This window comes from Stenella coeruleoalba (genome assembly GCF_951394435.1).
Source record: "Stenella coeruleoalba genome assembly, chromosome: 18".
Taxonomy (NCBI): domain Eukaryota; kingdom Metazoa; phylum Chordata; class Mammalia; order Artiodactyla; family Delphinidae; genus Stenella; species Stenella coeruleoalba.
Window position 1 is genome coordinate 22,649,958 of NC_137164.1, and position 19,299 is coordinate 22,669,256.

The window sequence follows — 19,299 nt, forward strand, 5'->3', positions numbered from 1 at the left end:
AGCAATCAGGGGAGTTTTCCTGAAGTGCTGCTGCAAAGTAAAAGGATGGAAGAGGTGCCCCTTGTCTTTGTATCCAAGGGCTGCCGTAATAAAGTACCACAAACAGGGTAGCTTAAGTCAACACAAATTTGTTGTCTCATAGTTCTGGAGGCCAGAAGTCTGAAGTTGAGGTATTGGCAGGGCCATGCTCCCCCTGACGCCTCTGGGGGGGATCCTTCCTTGCCTCTCCCTGGTTTCTGGTGGTTTGCTGGCAACGGTAGGAGGCAGTCCTTGGCCTCCTTGGCTCGTGCTATGGCACATCAGTCTCTGCCTTGCTTGTCACATGGCCCTTGTGTGTCAGCATCTGTACTCTTCTTCCTATAAAGATGCCAGTCACATTGCATTCGGGCTCACCGTAATGGTCTCATCTTAACTCGATTACATCTTCAAAGACTATTTCCAAATAAGGTTGGATCCACAAATGCCAGATATTAGGCTTCAACATACCATTTCGGGGGACACAGTTCACCCCAGAATAACGCTGAAGCTTTTTTCCATGTCTAAGATGCAGAGAGCCTCTCGGTGAGGCGTTGAACCTGCAGATCAGCAATCTGAACAATGTATTTGGAAAACAAGTCTCTGGTACAAAGAAAGATGAAAAAAGCTTTTTTAAAGGACAGTGCTTTCGGTGTATTGAAAGACTGGGTCTCTGTTTTGCTTCGGAACATTCAGACAAAGTCCAAGGATAAATCACCACGTTGGAGGTGGCTTACGCTAATGCCTTTTGATGCTTCTGACATGTTTGTAAAGGCCAAGATTCATTTGTGCATAGAGGTTATTATCTTTCAGTTCTTTGTGTGGGAAGTAACTGAGCCGATAGTGTTCTTCAAAAACAGTTACTGGACCTTTCACATAGCAATTACTATCTGGTCTTTTATTTTGCTACAGAAGAGAAAATGTACCATTATATAAAATACAGTGTTATATAATACACACACGCATATATATATATCTGTGTGTGTGTGTGTGTGTGTGTGTGTATATATATATATATATATATATATTCCCCTGTAAGAATGGTATAAGATTATTTAGGGTACATGAAATCCTTATATTTTTGTTCCCCATTCCCCCGTGATACATATACTTTTTGTGGGGAGTGGGGTCTAATCATCCAGGTCTGAAGGTATATCCGGGAGAGAGGTTTACCCTCTACCACTAGGTATGGAGGGAGGTTCCAGGAAGGACTGGCTAATAGTGAGGTGTCTCTTGTGACTGGCCTAGTCTCTTGGATGTGGGCTGTCTTTTATGCTGTGCTTGGGCCCTGTGCAATTAGCTGTAATTTGTGTCAGTGATGTGAGCTGTCACCATGTGCGGCCTGGCCTCTGGCACATCCAGAGCAGTCTGCTGGACAGGTGGAGAACTTGCTTTGTCTGGCTTTCATGGGGTGGACCGAAAGGTCAGAGAGAATCCAGTGAGTGCTGAGGGACAGTAAACGAAAAACATCAATAGACAGTGCTGCCTGAACCATGCTGAACTTTTGGAATTTACCAACTTAATTCTTGTGGGGATTTTCATTTAAGAAAATCTTGGAGCAAGATTTGAGAGGAATATATATCTTATTATTCTTTCAGCTAATAGCCCATTGTCTTTTTTTTTTTTAAGGGTACTGTTTTTGGTATTGGTTCTTGAGTACTGAGCAGTTGGAAACTAATTCGCTTAAAATATTTTTTTAAGTGGTAGGGGGCTGATTGGGCCTTAATCCTTATTTGGCATGTGTGTTTCAGTGACTTGGTAGAAGATATAATTAATTTTATGAGAATGGAAGTGTATTCTAGAAGCTTAAATTGTTTATACATCAGTTTCAAATAGTCTTTGGTTAAAAGGATTTGAGGGAGTCCCCACTTTCACCAATGGACAGATCATCCAAAATGAAAATAAATAAGGAAACACAAGCTTTAAATGATACATTAAACAAGATGGACTTAATTGATATTTATAGGACATTCCATCCAAAAACAACAGAATACACATTTTTCTCAAGTGCTCATAGAACATTCTCCTGGATAGATCATATCTTGGGTCACAAATCAAGCCTCGGTAAATTTAAGAAAATTGAAATCATATCAAGTATCTTTACTGACCACAACGTTAAGAGACTAGATATCAATTACAGGAAAATATCTGTAAAAAATACAAACACATGGAGGCTAAACAATACACTACTTAATAACCAAGAGATCACTGAAGAAATCAAAGAGAAAATCAAAAAATACCTAGAAACAAATGACAATGGAGACACAACGACCCAAAACCTATGGAATACAGCAAAAGCAGTTCTAAGAGGGAAGTTTATAGCAATACAATCCTACCTTAAGAAACAGGAAACATCTCAAATAAACAACCTAACCTTGCACCTAAAGCAATTAGAGAAAGAACAAAAAAACCCCCAAGTTAGCAGAAGGAAAGAAATCATAAAGATCAGATCAGAAGTAAATGAAAAAGAAATGAAGGAAACAATAGCAAAGATCAATAAAACTAAAGGCTGGTTCTTTGAGAAGATAAACAAAATTGATAAACCATTAGCCAGACTCATCAAGAAAAAAAGGGAGAAGACTCAAATCAATAGAATTAGAAATGAAAAAGGACAAGTAACAATTGACACTGCAGAAATACAAAGGATCATGAGAGATTACTACAAGCAACTCTATGCCAATAAAATGGACAGCCTGGAAGAAATGGACAAATTCTTAGAAAGACACAACTGCCGAGACTGAATCAGGAAGAAATAGAAAATAAGAACAGACCAATCACAAGCACTGAAATTGAAACTGTGATTAAATGTTTTCCAACAGACAAAAGCCCAGGACCAGATGGCTTCACAGGCAAATTCTATCAAACATTTAGAGAAGAGCTAACACCTAACCTTCTCAAACCCTTCCAAAATGTAGCAGAGGGTGGAACACTCCCAAACTCATTCTACGAGGCCACCATCACCCTGATACCAAAACCAGACAAAGATGTCACAAAGAAAGAAAATTACAGGCCAATATCACTGATGAACATAGATGCAAAAATGCTCAACAAAATACTAGCAAACAGAATCCAATAGCACGTTAAAAGGATCATACACCACGATCAAGTGGGGTTTATTCCAGGAATGCAGGGAATCCTCAATATATGCAAATCAATCAATGTGATACACCATATTAACAAATTGAAGGAGAAAAAACATATCATCTCCATAGATGCAGAGACAGCTTTTGACAAAATTCAATGCCCATTTATGATTAAAACCCTGCAGAAAGTAGGCATAGAGGGAACTTTCCTCAACATACTAAAGGCCATATATGACAAACCCACAGCCAACATTATGCTCAATGGTAAAAAAATGAAACCATTTCCCCTAAGATCAGGAACAAGACAAGGCTGCTCACTCTCACCACTGTTATTCAACATAGTTTTGGAAGTTTTAGCCACAGCAATCAGAGAAGAAAAAGAAATAAAAGGAATCAAAATCAGCAAAGAAGTAAAGCTGTCACTGTTTGCAGATGACATGATACTATACATAGAGAATCCTAAAAATGCTACCAGAAAACTACTAGAGCTAATCAATGAATTTGGTAAAGTAGCAGGATACAAAATTAATACACAGAAATCTCTGGCATTCCTATACACTAATAATGAAAAATCTGAAAGTGAAATCAAGAAAACACTCCCATTTACCATTGCAACAAAAAGAATAAAATATCGAGGAATAAACCTACCTAAGGAGACAAAAGACCTGTATGCAGAAAATTATAAGACACTGATGAAAGAAATCAAAGATGATAGAAATAGATGGAGAGATATACCATGTTCTTGGATTGGAGGAATCAACATTGTGAAAATGACTCTACTACCCAAAGCAATCTACAGATTCAGTGCAATCCCTATCAAAGTACCAATACCATTTTTTTTTTTTTTTTTTTTGCGGTACATGGGCCTCTCACTGTTGTGGCCTTTCCCATTGCGGAGCACAGGCTCTGGACGCGCAGGCTCAGCGGCCATGGTTTACGGGCCCAGCTGTTCTGCGGCACGTGCGATCTTCCCAGACTGGGGCATGAACCCGTGTCCCCTACATTGGCAGGCAGACTCTCAACCACTGCGCCACCAGGGAAGCCCACCAGTAGTATTTTTTACAGAAGTAGAACAAAAAATTTCACAATTCGTATGGAAACACAAAAGACCCCGAACAGCCAAAGCAATCTTGAGAAAGGAAAAATGACACTGGAGGAATCAGGCTCCCTGAGTTCAGACTATACTACAAAGCTACAGTAATCAAGACAGTATGGTACTGGCACCAAAACAGAAATATAGATCAATGGAACAGGATAGAAAGCCCAGAGATAAACCCACGCACATATGGTCACCTTATCTTTGATAAAGGAGGCAGTAATATACAGTGGAGAAAAGACAGCCTCTTCAGTAAGTGGTGCTGGGAAAACTGGACAGGTACATGTAAAAGTATGAAATTAGAATACTCCCTAACACCATACACAAAAATAAACTCAAAATGGATTAAGGACCTAAATGTAAGGCCAGACATTACCAAACTCTTAGAGGAAAATATAGGCAGAATGCTCTATGACATAAATCACAGCAAGATCCTTTTGGACCCACCTCCTAGAGAAATGGAAATAAAAACAAAAATAAACAAATGGGACCTAATGAAACTGCAAAGCTTTTGCACAGCAAAGGAAACCATAAACAAGATGAAAAGACAGCCCTCAGAATGGGAGAAAATATTTTCAAATGAAGCAACTGACAAAGGATTAATCTCCAAAATTTACAAGCAGCTCAATAACAAAAAAACAAACAACCCAATCCAAAAATGGGCAGATGAGCTAAATAGACATTTCTCCAAAGAAGATATACAGATTGCCAACAAACACTTGAAAGAATGCTCAACATCATTAATCATTAGAGAAATGCAAATCAAAACTACAATGAGATATCATCTCACACCAGTCAGAATGGCCATCAACAAAAAATCTAGAAACAATAAATGCTGGAGAGGGTGTGGAGAAAAGGCTACCCTCTGTACTGTTGGTGGGAATGTAAATTGATACAGCCACTGTGGAGAACAGTATGGAGGTTCCTTAAAAAACTAAAAATAGGGGCTTCCCTGGTGGCGCAGTGGTTGAGAGTCCGCCTGTCGATGCAGGGGAGACGGGTTTGTGCCCCAGTCCGGAAGATCCCACATGCAGTGGAGTGGCTAGGCCCATGAGCCATGGCTGTTGAGCCTGCGCGTCCGGAGCCTGTGCTCCGCAACGGGAGAGGCCACAACAGTGAGAGGCCCGGGTACCACAAAAAACCCCCACAAAAAACTAAAAATAGAACTACCATATGACCCAGCAGTCCCACTACTACACATATACCCTGAGAAGACCATAATTCAGAAAGAGTCTTGTCTACCAAAATTCTCATTGCAGCACTATTTACAATAGCCAGGACATGGAAGCAACCTAAGTGTCCATCAACAGATGAATGAATAAAGATGATGTGGCACATATTTACAATGGAATATTAGCCATAAAAAACAATGAAATTGAGTTATTTGTAGTGAGGTGGATGGACCTAGAGTCTGTCATACAGAGTGAAGTAAGTCAGAAAGAGAAAGACAAATACCGTATGCTAACACATATATATGGAATCTACGAAAAAACCAAAAGGTCATGAAGAACCTAGGGGTAAGATGGGAATAAAGACACAGAGCTACTAGAGAATGGACTTGAGGATATGGGGAGGGGGAAGGGTAAGCTGTGACAAAGTGAGAGAGTGGCATGGACATATATACACTGCCAAACATAAAATAGTTAGTGGGAAGCAGCCGCATAGCACAGGGAGATCAGCTTGGTGTTTTTTGACCCCCTAGAGTGGTGGGATAGGGAGGGTGGGAGGGAGGGAGACGCAAGAGGGAAGAGATATGGGAACATATGTATATGTGTAACTGATTCACTTCGTTATAAAGCAGAAACTGACACACCATTGTAAAGCAATTATACTCCAATAAAGGTGTTAAAAAAATAAAATAAAAATGGGCAAAGGACTTGAACAGACGTTTCTCCAGAGAAGACATACAAATGCCTAAAAAGCATATGAAAAAATGCTCAACATCCTAATCCTTAGGAAAATGCAAATCAAAACCACAATGAGATACCAGTTCACATACACTAAGACAGCTATATATAGAAAAAATGCAGAAAATAATGTGTCAGTGAGGATGTAGAAAAATTGGAACACTTGTACAATGCTGGTGGAAATGTAAAACTGATCAGTCACTGTGGGAAACAGTTTGGTGATTCCTCTAAAGTTAAACATAGAATTATCCCATGATGCAGCAATTCCACTCCTAGATATCTAGCCAAAAGAATTAGAAACCTGTATTCAAACAAAAACTTGTACATAAATTTTCATAGTAGCACTATTTACTATAGCCAAAGGTGAAAACATCACAAATTTCATCCAAAGAGGAATGGTAAGAATGTGTGGTATATCCATATTTAGCTATAAAGAATATTTAGCCATAAATAGATTGAAATACTGATACATGATATACAACATAGATGAACCTTGAAAACTTCAACCTAATAGAAGCCAAGCACAAAAGGCTACGTATCAAATGATTCCATTTGTATAAAATATCCAGAAAGGCAAATCCATAATACAGAAAAGTGATCAGTGGTTGCCAAGAGTTGGGGGGAGAGGGAAATGGGGTGTGACAAAGGGTTTTCTTTTGTGTCAATGACAATGTTCTGGAAATTCATAGTGGTAATGGTTGCACAACATTATGAATGAACTAAATTGCACTACAATTTTCACTTTAAAATGGTTCGTTTTCTGTTATGTGAATATCACGTCAATTTTTAAAATGTAAATTAGAAGAGAGTAGGCCAGTAGTTCAAGAAAATTGTGTTGTTTTAGCAGAAAGAAAACAAAACTTTAGATTTGTATTACTACAATATTTGATGCTAAAATTCTTTTTGAAAATATTTTAAATAAACGTATCTAATGTTAGCCAACTTTGACACTGACAAATAAAATTCCCTTCCCGTGAACTTTCTGTAGTACTCTATATCCGTAAAGCATCTTTCTAGTACATCATCTACAAGTGGCAAAAATGGATATTTTCATTAAGAAGTGTGTATATATATATATATATATATATATATACATATAAAAAGGTATATTACATAGGATATCCTCTACCATATGAATACAGGGGCAAAAAGTAAATGAACCTAAAATTAAGCCTAGTAATTGAAGTTTCAGTATTTATTTTTCTTAAAAATTATCTTAGTATCTAAAAAATATACATTATTTAGATAAATTTAGCATCAGTTTAAAGTCTTAAGTTACCTGAATATTTTGGAGATCATCTTCAAGCTGACATACTATAAAATATAATTACTTTTGAAATAATATGTCAGAATAATGATTCAATTTTGTTATTACAGATCTACATATTTTATAATCTTAAACATTAAGCAGAAGCAGTGCTAGATCATTCAGTCAGTAAACCCAAATTAGTTTAGAAAGAATGTGGCCAAGTAGGATAAAAATGTATGAAAAAGTATTCTTTTTTTAAAAATTGAGATACACGAAACAGAATAGAGAGGCCAGAAATAAACCCACACAATTATGGTCAATTAGTTTATGACAGAGGAGCCAAGAATATACAATCAGGAAAGGACCGTCCCTTCAATAAATGGTGTTGGGAAAACTGGACAACCACATGCAGAAAATGAAACTTACACTCTACACAACATGCAACAATATGGTTGATCCTTGTGGGCATTATGCTAAGTGATATAAGTCAGACAGGAAAAGACAAATACCATGTGATCTCACTTAAATGTGGAATTAAACACATATTTAACAACAAGCAAAACTCATAGATACAGAGGAAAGATTGATGGTTGCTAGAGGTGGGGGCTGGGGGGGGGTAGGAGAAATGGATGAAGGGGATCAAAATGTACAAATTTCCCAAATTTCATGGGTATGTAATGTGCAGCATGGTGACTACAGTTAATAATATGGTGTTGCATTTTTGAAAGTTGCTAAGAGTGTAGATCTTAAAAGTCCTCATCACAAGACAAAAAATTTGTAACTATGTATGGTGATGGATGCTAACAAGACATTTTGGTGATCATTTCACAACATATATAAATATCAAATCATGTCACATACCTGAAACTAATATCATGTTATATGTCAGTTATATCTCAATTAAAAATTGGTGCAAGAAAATCTTAAAAAAAAAAAGGATTTGAGGGTGTATACTTAAAAATAACCACAGTGTATCTCTTAATCTCATATCCCAATCTTTCCCCTTCCCGCTTCCCTCTCGCCATTGGTAACCACTAGTTTGTCTTCTATGTCTGTGAGTCTGTTTGTTCTATTTTGATATATACATTCATTTGTTTTATTTTTTAGATTCCATATGTAAGTGCTAATGTGGAGTATTTGTCTTTTCTGACTTACTTCCCTAAGCATAATATTTTTTAGGTCCATCCATATTGTTGCAAATGGCAAAATTTCACTCTTCTTATGGCTGAGTAATATTCCATGTGCATATATCCCACATCTTCTTCATCCATTTCTCTGTCGGTGGACACTTAGGTTGCTTCCATCTCTTGGCTATTGTAAATGGTGCTGCTGTGAACATTGGGGTGCATGTGTGGAATAGATATGCAGCAAGGATATACTGTATAGCACAAGGAACTATAGACATTATTTTGTAATAACTTTAAATGGAGTATAATCGATCTATAAAAATATTCAGTCACTATGTTGTACACCTGAAGCTAATATATTATAAATCAACTATACTTCAATTTAAAAAAGGATAAATACAGTAGGAGATAAATCTAGGTTCAATGTTTTTTCTGTTATTGGATACTTACTCATAAGGAGTGGGGGAAGAAAAAAGAGAGGAAATTGAGTCATACAACAGGGGTGGGTCCCTGGAGTTCAGCTAATGTGTCCTATGTCTCTTGGCAGGTCTGCCACTGGCTGTGTAAGGCTGTATAAGAATCAACCATGCAAATCCGCTGTTTTTAAGGGTTAGCTGAGTAGGCAGGAGCAAGGGACATCAGTCTGGACTTGGTGATGTTGTAAGTCTCTTAAGTTATATTCACATTACAGGTGACTCCTATAAGGTTTGAAGTGAATTCTGATGCTGTTAATATTGATTTTAATTTTCTTTCCCTTTTCTCTGCTTGGGATAAAATGTTAATTAACTCTAACCTGTGAAACTTGTGTGCCCATATTGCTTGTTTAATTTACATTAGAAGTCCATGGGGCAAGCTCCTTTCTGTTCTCTGCAGTGCCAAAGACCCTGATGGCAGAAATGTTTATTATTATTAGGTATTATAATAATCACAATGTTCTGCTAAAATACTATGCTGATTGCATTTAGTCAGAAGTGATAGCTTTAGTCCTTTTTAACTTGAACTACTTTATTTTGCTTTAAGCTGATGAGACAGTGATTTCATCAGGAAGACTAAGCTAGATACTAAATTGAAATGTAGTTTGAATGCATTTTTGAATTATGCTGGTTATTCTGAGCCAAAAGCAGTTGCACCTTCATTGTAAAGTATGTTTTAATAATTTTAAATCTCCTCTCACTCCAGAATGGCTCAGTGGATTTTTTTTCTTTTCTCAAATTATTCCCAAACAAAGAAAAAAATAGGACGGGGACCAAGCCTAAGTAAGTTTGGCTCAGGAAGGGCATTATGATTGAGTGAAAACACGTGGCTCTAATATTCTGCTTAGAAATGTCTTCAACAGGAACTTTTAAAACACTGTAAACTCTGTCAATTACTGTAGAAGGCTCCATCCACAGAGAGTGACCGAGAACTGAGGCACACATCAGAATAATGCAGTCCAGGAAACACTCTATGGGAAACATCTTAACAGAGAAAACCTTGTTAATTAAAACTGGCTTGGAAAGGCCAGCCGAACGAGTGAAGTTTACATGGGAGTAATCTCTAGTGTATGGCAAATTGATGTGATTACCCATGGCCATTACCTAGAACTTGGCAGGGGTTCTGGGAAGTGGGGAGGAGCTCAGAGACATGGTGGGATGAGTGGGTTTGTGCTTGTCATAGCTCGTTACTCGTTTTATTCATTCAGTAGACATTTATTGGGTACCTCTTATGTAATTGGCACTGTGCTAGGGGCTGGGCATCTGGAGTGGAGGAAGACATTGTTTCTGCCCTCAGAGATGAGACACACCATCAAGAAGACTGAGGAAGCCCTATGAGAGAGCAGTTGCAGGTTACAGGGTATCACAGAAGTACTGAGAATGGATAGCTAGACTAGCCCAAGCCAGGGAAAGCTTCCTGGAGGAGAGGGTGCCTGAGTTGAATCCTGCAGAATCGAGGTGAGGATGCGGGAGCAGCGTTAACAAGCACTGAGGTCAGAAATAATGCAGGCACAGCAGGAAGTCATGAGCAGTTCCCGGACCACACAGAGTACGGGGCCGTGATGGTGAGGCTAGCTGTTGGACAGAGGTACATGGGAGCCTATGTTAGGGAGTTAGGGCTGTAAGCGATACGGTGCTGATGAAGGGTTTTGAGCACAGATGAGATGGAGTCAGTTTTGTGTTTTACGAGGATCTCTGGGGAATGGTTTCTTGAATAGAGAATGGGCTTGAGGGTGGGAATAAGACCAGAGGCATGCAAACTAGCTGGGGTGGGGGGGAGACTTTTTGAGTTATCCAAGCTAAAAGGGAGAATTGGAATCTTATTGGTAAAAGCAGTCAGCCCTGGAGTTTAATTGGATGTAAGTTCTGAGGGCAATGGAGTAATATAGAATGAATCCCAGATTTCTTGTTTGGGCATCTAGAGGACTGCTGGCGCTAACGGTTGAAACTGGGAGCAAAAGCGAAGGATCAAGTTTATGGACGAAAATGAGGCTGTGCCTAATTTGATGCGCCATGGGAAAGAAACAGTTTCTCTGCTGCAAGGCCAGCCCTGGGGAGTCCACCTTTTCTCTCCTTCCTTTCTTTCCCTTCTTTGCTTCTCTTCTCTTTGCTGCTTTACTGCAGAAGTATTTAGGGTGGCTAACTACAGTTATGCATTTGGGAGCTATTAGCATATGTGGGGTGGGTAAAATTGTGAGAGTGGAAAAGATTCCCCACCCCAATGGGTAGCGGGGAAGAGGGGAACCCAAATTTAGGGTAGGGGAGATTTTCCAGAGATTCCCCCAGAGGAGGGAATCCTACCCCGAAATGAGGGGGGGTGGTCTCCCAGAGTAGAAGCCGAGGGGATTCCACCATTTCCAGTGTGAATCATATTTACATGAGACGGCTGCCTTCTCCATAAATAATGCAAGAGAGAATGTTTACCTAGGCCTAGCTGAGTTAGCCCCAAAGCCAAATTTTACTGTAATCAAGAGTGGTGTTTTAATCTGAGTTAAATAAATACTGATGTAGATTTTCTCCTTTATCTTAGCCTATATTAGATCTGGAGTACATATTGAGTAAATACAATTTTAGGGAACGTTGGATATTTGAAATATTGGATTTTCTGTTCTATCTTCTGCCACTTTTTCACTAAATGACCTCGGGCAAAGTAGATACCTATTTTGGGGCCTCTCTTTTCTCACGTATGGAACAAAAGGACTGGTCTAAGTGGTTATTATGATTATTACTCTTGATTGAATGAATAAAGCAGAGAGAGAGGCTCAGGTTTGAGTTGGAAGGTAACTGGGTGCCCAGGAGCTCGTTAGGAGCTTAACTGACCAAAGAAAGGGCAGACACTTTCTCTCCACCCTCCTCTCCCAGTCACTTACGTTCTGATGATGCTCCACACACCTCCATCTGCCATTTAAAAATAATTCAGACAAAATATTTTATAAATATGCATGATTGGATTGTAAAGATGTGGCCCATTTTTTCCTCTCCAACTTGTGTTTCATAGAACGTTGACTAGTGACATGTAACACCAAGGAGTTAGTGGTCAGATAAGTCTTGGGAAATACGACTCACCATACCCCTCTCTTAGAAATTCCCAGCGCATCTCACATTCTGCAAGAATTTCTGCTGTGTAGAAATGTTTTTTTCTTTTTCCTTAATCCAGCATTCATTTTCTCAAATGAATATATTAAATTCTTATTTTACTCAGACTCTGTTGCCATCCCAGAGAGTCCTTGATCTCAGTGCACTTTATGGGAAACAATAATGTATTTGCCCAAGCTCTCCAGATGTTCACTGAATGGGTGGAGTATCGAATGCCAGAGACATGAGCACTGTGCTAGACTCAGATGGATATCACCACCCCGCGAAATCCTGCAATCTAAGGAGGCCTGGAAAATAGATGTGGAAAGAAAAAAATGCTTTTTACCCCTTTTAAATTGACAAGTGATGCTATTTTGTTCAGACTGTCTTTAATTCCACATTTAAGCAATGGCATTGAACTAAAACTTATGAATTTGAGGTTTCCACTCCTTTCTTTTATTCTGAGGACCATTCCAGGAAATGAACGTGCTCTGACTTGTGAAAATCTGGCCGGTTTGATTCATAGGTCACTTGCCCTCTCCCCACCTTAGTTTTGTCCCTTCATCCCTCTTCAGGGAAGAAGAACAAGAAAGATGACAAGAAAAGAAAAAAGCAAAGGAAAATAAAAGGAGGGGAAATTGGATTCATAAAAGCCCAAGAGGTATTAAATTCCCACAGCTGGCACCCCAGCTTTGAGTACTTTAGGCTATGGGACATTTCCTGTAATAAAAAGTAGGGTAAGTGGGGGCCTTTGTTTTACATGTAGAATGAGTTCTTGTTGTGGATTGGTGATATTAGTGTTCCTATCAGATGTGCTATTAATAATACGGCTATTTGGGATCTACAAGTAACCTTAAAATTTGACTTCTTTAAAATGAAAGCATCAATAAGCAAATGCCTAATAATAAGGGCGATGATTTTAGCATTAACCCCACCCCCCAAAGCTGATAATATTTTTCAGATGGCTTCATACATTTGATTAAAGGTGGGGTTAGTGGGGAGGGTGGGATGGGAAGGAGAGTGGAGGGAGGCTGTCGAATCCTGTCTGTCCCTTGGCCATCTGACACAAGGTTTAATTCAGAACACGAGCCTCTCTACACTCCTGCCTCTGCTCCGTCCCCTCTTCTTCCACAGCAGCTGCCTGTGGACTCCATCACCATCTCTTGCCATCCCCGTTCTCCTCGTGGTGAGCCCCCGACCACGTCTAAAATAGACTTTCTAGAACCACTTTGTGATGATGGTCTACTTAGGTTGTCTGCCAGCCAAGTAGAAAGGAACGTGGATTGAATTCATTTTAATCTGTGTCTGCGCTGTGAGGGACAGCACAATTCTGGTTATCCTTGCAAAGCGGAACCTCAACTGGGTGGTAGGGATAATTGCTGCATCTGGAGGTGGGTGTTGCTCTTTTCTTTCCATCCGGTTGAACACATGTAGTGAGGAATTAGCCACAGAATGATCATAAAGAAGGATGTAACTTGAGTTCATTAAAATGATTTGGAGGACATGGGCCTTTACTCTGGAGTCTGAGATGGCAAGAAGGGCTCCAGGAAAGAGCTGGAGTGTCAGTAACCAACACTTGCATGGGGGAAAGAAAAGATAGAGACAGATGTTCAGGGTGTTCCTTGGTGCAGGACTTTGGCCTTGAGGCCAAAGTTCAAGTGCTTTTGCCTAAAAGAAGCAATATGTTTTCTTTAGTCTCTTTAGGGCTGAATTCTGATCAAAGGAGAATTTCTACTTCCTCCTTTAAGCCTGTTCTTCTCTTTGTCCTTGATTGGCTAAAGCATTGGTTAAAGTGTATATTTTTGAGGTGATCCAGGTGTTCGCTAGTAGTTCATTTTTTAATCTCATGCAGATGATAGGATGGTCACTGAATGACTAAAGTTGAGATATGAAATTGCATAACAAAAGTCAGAGCTTAAAAACTTGAGATTTTCTTTGTCCTTTCATGTGTGTTTTTCTGTGGGTTTACATTTTTTCAATTGCACGACCATACTTAGTTTCATTCCTTTGTTGTCTGAATATGTGGTTTGCTTTGAAAAATAATATTGTCATCATGCGCTCCTTGGATCATATCTGGTTACCAAGAAAGTTAAGAGCATCAAAACTATTTTAAGTGGCTCATAGCTGGCCAGGAGCAGAAGGTGGCTGTAGAAATAACAACGGCAGTGACCAGCAGTTACTGCTCCTGCAGAAATTTATTCCTGGTGGAAGATAAACTTGACACAGGAGACAAAAGATATGCTTTTATTAATATTTGTAAAATTCTTGCTGTCCAACTCCTGGCCTAGTCTCAGGGAGAGGAGCATGACTTCGGCTGATAAATGTGTTAGCTCTTTTGAGCCTTCTCTTTGGGACACCTCGTAGCAAGAGAATAACATCACTAGTTGGTGAACCTGAGCTCCATATTCTGTATAATATTATTATTCTTAATATTATTATTTATTGTATGTTTCGGATATTCAGCATTGTAATTTGACACCTGTATATACTACAAAGTGATCACCATCCCAAGTCTAGTTACTATCCATCACCGTGCAGTTGACCCCCTTCACCCATTTTGCCCATGCCCCAACCCCTTCCCCTCTGGTAACCAGTAATTTAATCTCTGTATCTATGAGGTGTTTTTTTTTTTAAATTTTGTTTGTTAATTTGTTTTTTTAGATTCTACATATGAATGAAATCATATGTTAGTATGTTTGTCTTTCTCTGTCTGACTTATTTCACATAGCATAATGACTTTATCCGTGTTGTCGCAAATGGCAGGATTTCATTCTTTTTTATGCTGAGTAATATTCCATCGCCTCTGTGTGTGTGTGTGTGTGTGTATGCATTTGTGTGTGTATATATACACAAATACATATACATACTACATCTTTACCCATTTATCTATTGATGGACAGTTAGGTTGTTTCCATATCTTGGCTATTGTAAATAATGCTGCAATGAACATAGGGGTGCAGATATCTTTCTGAATTACTGTTTTTGTATTCTTTGGGTAAATACCTTAGTCATGTGGTAGTTTTAGTCTTAATTTTTTTTGATGACCCTCCATACTGTTTTCCGTAGTGTCTGTACCAATATACAGTCCCCACCAGCAGTATGTGATGGCTCCCCTTTCTCCACATTGTCTTCCACATCCGTTATTTCTTGTCTTCTCAATAACAGCCAGTCTAAAAGCTGTGAGATGGTATCTCATTGTGGTTTTGATTTGCATTTCCCTGGTAATTAGTGATGCTGACGATCTTTTCACATGCCTGTTGGCCATCTGTATGAAATTTCTTTGGAAAAATGTCTATTCAGAGCTTCTGCCTGTTTTTAACAGGGTTTTTGGTTTTGTTTTTAATTGTTGAGTTGTATCAGTTCCTTATATACTTTGAATATTAACCCCATATTGGACATACGATTCATAAATATCTTTGCCCATTCTGTAGTTTGCCTTTTCATTTTGATATTTTCCTTCACTGTGCAGAAGCTTTTTAGTTTGAAGTAGTACCATTTGTTTATTTTGCTTTTGTTTCTCTTGCCTTCAGAGTCAGATCCACAGAAACATCCCTAACATTGATGTCACTGGGGTTCCTACCTATGTTTTCTTCTAGGAATCTTACGGTTTCAGGTCTTACATTGAAGCCTTTAATACATTTTTTTTTCTTTTTTTTTTTTTGCGGTACACGGGCCTCTCACTGTTGTGGCCTCTCCCGCTTCGGAGCACAGGCTCCGGACGCGCAGGTTCAGCGGCCATGGCTCACGGGCCCAGCCGCTCCGCGGCATGTGGGATCTTCCCGGACCGGGGCACGAACCCGTGTCCCCTGCATCGGCAGGCGGACTCTCAACCACTGTGCCACCAGGGAAGCCCCTGAAGTCTTTAATACATTTAAAATTTTTATGTATGGTGTATGATAATGGTCTAGTGGCTGTCCTGTTTTCTCAGCACCATTTATTGAAAAAACTATCCTTTCTCCATTATATGTTCTTTGCTCCTTTGTCGTAAATTTGTTGTCCATATATGTATACGTTTATTTCTGGGCCCTCAATTCTGTTCCATTGATATGTGTGTCTGTTTTTGTGCTAGTACTATCTTGTTTTTATTACCATAGCTTTGTATTATAGTTTGAAATCAGGGAATGTGATACTGCCAGCTTTTTTCTTCTTTTTTAAGATTGTCTTTGCTATTTAGGGTCTTTTGTGTTTCCATACAAATTTTAGAATTAATGTTCTAGTTCTGTGAAATATGCCATTGGAATTTAGATAGGGATGGCATTGAATCTGTAGATTGCTTTGGGTAATAGGGAAATTTTAACAAATTTTAGCAATATTAATTTTTTCACTACCTTGGTTAAATTTATTCCTAGGTATTTTATTCTATTTGATGTAATTGTGAGATTGTTTTCTTAATATCTCTTTGTACTAGTTTGTTATTAGTGTATAGAAATATCACAGATTACTGTATACTGATTTTTGTATCCTGTGACTTTACTGAATTCATTTACTAGTTCTAACAGTTTTTGGTGGAGTCTTTAGGGTTTTATATATACAATATTATGTCATCTGCAAATAGTGACAGTTTTACTTCTTTTTTTTTCCAATTTGGATTTTTTTTTGGTCTAATTGCTGTGGCTAGGAACTCCAATACTGTGTTGAATGAAAGTGTTGAGAATGGGCATCCTTGTCATCTTCCTGATCTTAGAGGAAAAGCTTTCAGGTTTTCACTGTTGAGTATGATGTTAGCTGTGGGCTTTTCACATATGACCTTTATTATGTTGAGGTATATTCTGTTTTATACCTGAATTGTTGAGAGATTTTACCTCAGATGGATGTTGAAATTTGTTAAAAGCTTTTTCTGCATCTCTTGAGACGACCTTATGATTTTTATATTTCTTTTTGTTAAGTGATATATTGACTGCTTTTATGGATGTCAAACCATCCTTGCGTCCCTCTAATAGATTCCACTTGATCATGATATATGATCCTTTTAAAGTATTGTTGGATTCAGTTTACTAATATTTTGTTGAGGATTTTTGTATCTATGTTCATCAGGGATATTGCCTGTAATTTTCCTTTCTTGTGGTGTCCTTGTCTGGTTTTGTTGTCAGGGTAAGGTAATGTCAATTCATACAATGTTTGGAAGGTTTACCTCCACTTCAGTTTTTTGAAGAGTTTGAAAAGTGTAGGTATTAAATCTTTGACTGTTTTATAGGATTCACCAGTGAATCCACCTGGTCCTGGGCTTTTTGTTTGTTGGGAGATTTTTGGTTACTGTCTTACTCTCCTATTCAGTCTATTCAGATTTTCTATTTCTTCCTGATTCATTCGTGGAAGATTGCACATTTTTAGGTCTTTAAACATTTCTTATAGGTTTTCTAATTAGTTGGTGTGTAATCGTAGTAGTCTCTTATGATCCTTTGTATTTCTGTGGTATCTGTTGTAACTTTTCCTCTTTCATTTTTATTTGAGTCCTTTCTCTTTTTTCTTGGTTAGTCTAGCTAAAGGTTTGTTGATTTAGTTTATCTTTTCAAAGAATCAGCTCTTAGTTTCATTGATATTTTCTATTGGTTTTTTAATCTATTTCTTCTCTAATATTCTTTCATTTCACTAATTTTGGACTTCATTTGTTCTTCTATTTCTAGGTTTTTTTAGGTATGAAGGTAGATTGTTTATTGGGGATTTTTCTTGTTTCTTGAGGTAGACCTGTATTGTTATGAACTTTTCTCTTAGAAATGCTTCTGCTGCATCCTTTAATTTTTGGTGTGTTGTATTTCTGTTTTCATTTCTCACTAGGTATTTTTAAATTTCTCTTTGATTTTTTTTAGATGACCCATTGGTTGCTAAGTGGCATGTTGTTTAATATCCATGTTTTTGTGCTTTTATCTATTTTTTTTCTTGTGGATGACTTTTAGTTTTGTACCATTTTGGTTGGAGAAGATGGTATTGTTTCTTTTTTTTTTTAAATTTACTGAGGCTTCTTTTGTGACCCAGCATGCAGTGTATCCTGGAGAATGTTCCATGTGCACTTGAGAAGAATGTCTGTTCTAGTGCTTTTGGATGGAATGTTCTGTATATATCTATTAAATTTATCTAGTCGAGTATGTCATTTAAGGCCAGTGTTGCCTTATTGATTTTCTGTGTGGATGATCTATCCATTGATGTAAATGGGGTGTTGAATTCCCCTACTATTATTGTATTGCTTTCAGTTTCTCCCTTTAAGTTCATTAATATTTGCTATGTGTCTTGGTGCCCCTATGTTTGGTGCATATGCATTTATAAATGTTATATCCTCTTCATGGATTGACTTATTTATCATTATATAACACCCTTCTTTGTCTTTTATACAGTCTTTGCTTTAAAGTCTATTTTCTCTGATATGAATATATCTACCCCAGCTTTCTTTTCATTTCCATTTGCATGGAATATCTTTTTTTATCCCTTCACATTCAGTCTGTGTATGTCCTTTCTTCTAAAGTAAGACTCTTATAGGCAGATATATAAAATGGGTCTTCTTTTTGTATCCATTCAGCCACTTGATGTCTTTGGTGAATTTAGTCTGCTTACATTTAAATTAATTATAGATAGGTATGTACTTATTGCCATTTTGTTCATTGTTTTCTGGGTGTTTTATTTTTAATTTTTGAATTTTATTTCATTTATTTTTTTATACAGCAGGTTCTTATTAGTCATCAATTTTATACACATCAGTGTATACATGTCAATCCCAATCGCCCAATTCATCACACCCCCACCCCCACCCCCTGCCGCTTTCCATACGTTTGTCCTCTACATCTGTGTTGCAGTTTCTTCCTTGCAAACCAGTTCATCTGTACAGTTTTTCTAGGTTCCACGTATATGTGTTTATAATAGACAGTATTTGTTCTTCTCTTTCTGACTTACTTCACTCTATATGACGGTCTCTAGATCCATCCACGTCTCAACAAATGACCCAATTTCATGCCTTTTTATGGCTGAGTAATATTCCATTGTATATATGTACCACATCTTCTTTATCCATTCGTCTGTCGATGGGCATTTAGGTTGCTTCTGTGACGTGGCTATTGTAAATAGTGCTGCAATGAACATTGGGGTGAATGTGTCTTTTTGAATTATGGTTTTCTTTGGGTATATGCCCAGTAGTGGGATTGCTGGATCAAATGGTAATTTTGTTTTTAGCTTTTTAAGGAACCACCATACTGTTCTCCATAGTGGCTGTTTCAGTAAACACTACCACCAACAGTGCAAGAGGGTTCCATTTTCTCCACACCCTCTCCAGCATTTGTTGTTCGTAG

At 38.1% G+C, this 19,299-nt stretch overlaps 1 protein-coding gene across 7 annotated transcripts in view; it reads left to right on the top strand.

Annotated features, from left to right (window-relative positions):
• ENOX1 (ecto-NOX disulfide-thiol exchanger 1) overlaps positions 1 to 19,299 on the top strand; it is a 609,053-nt gene that overhangs the window by 63,310 nt on the left and 526,444 nt on the right. Inside the window, exon 1 of one of the 7 annotated variants that reach the window (XM_079902714.1) lies at positions 9,053 to 9,137. The exons of the other annotated variants lie outside the window; for them this stretch is intronic. The gene's annotated coding sequence lies outside the window, so the exon portion shown is untranslated. Of the gene's footprint in view, positions 1 to 9,052; positions 9,138 to 19,299 lie in introns of those variants that run through there. 7 annotated transcript variants of the gene reach the window in all.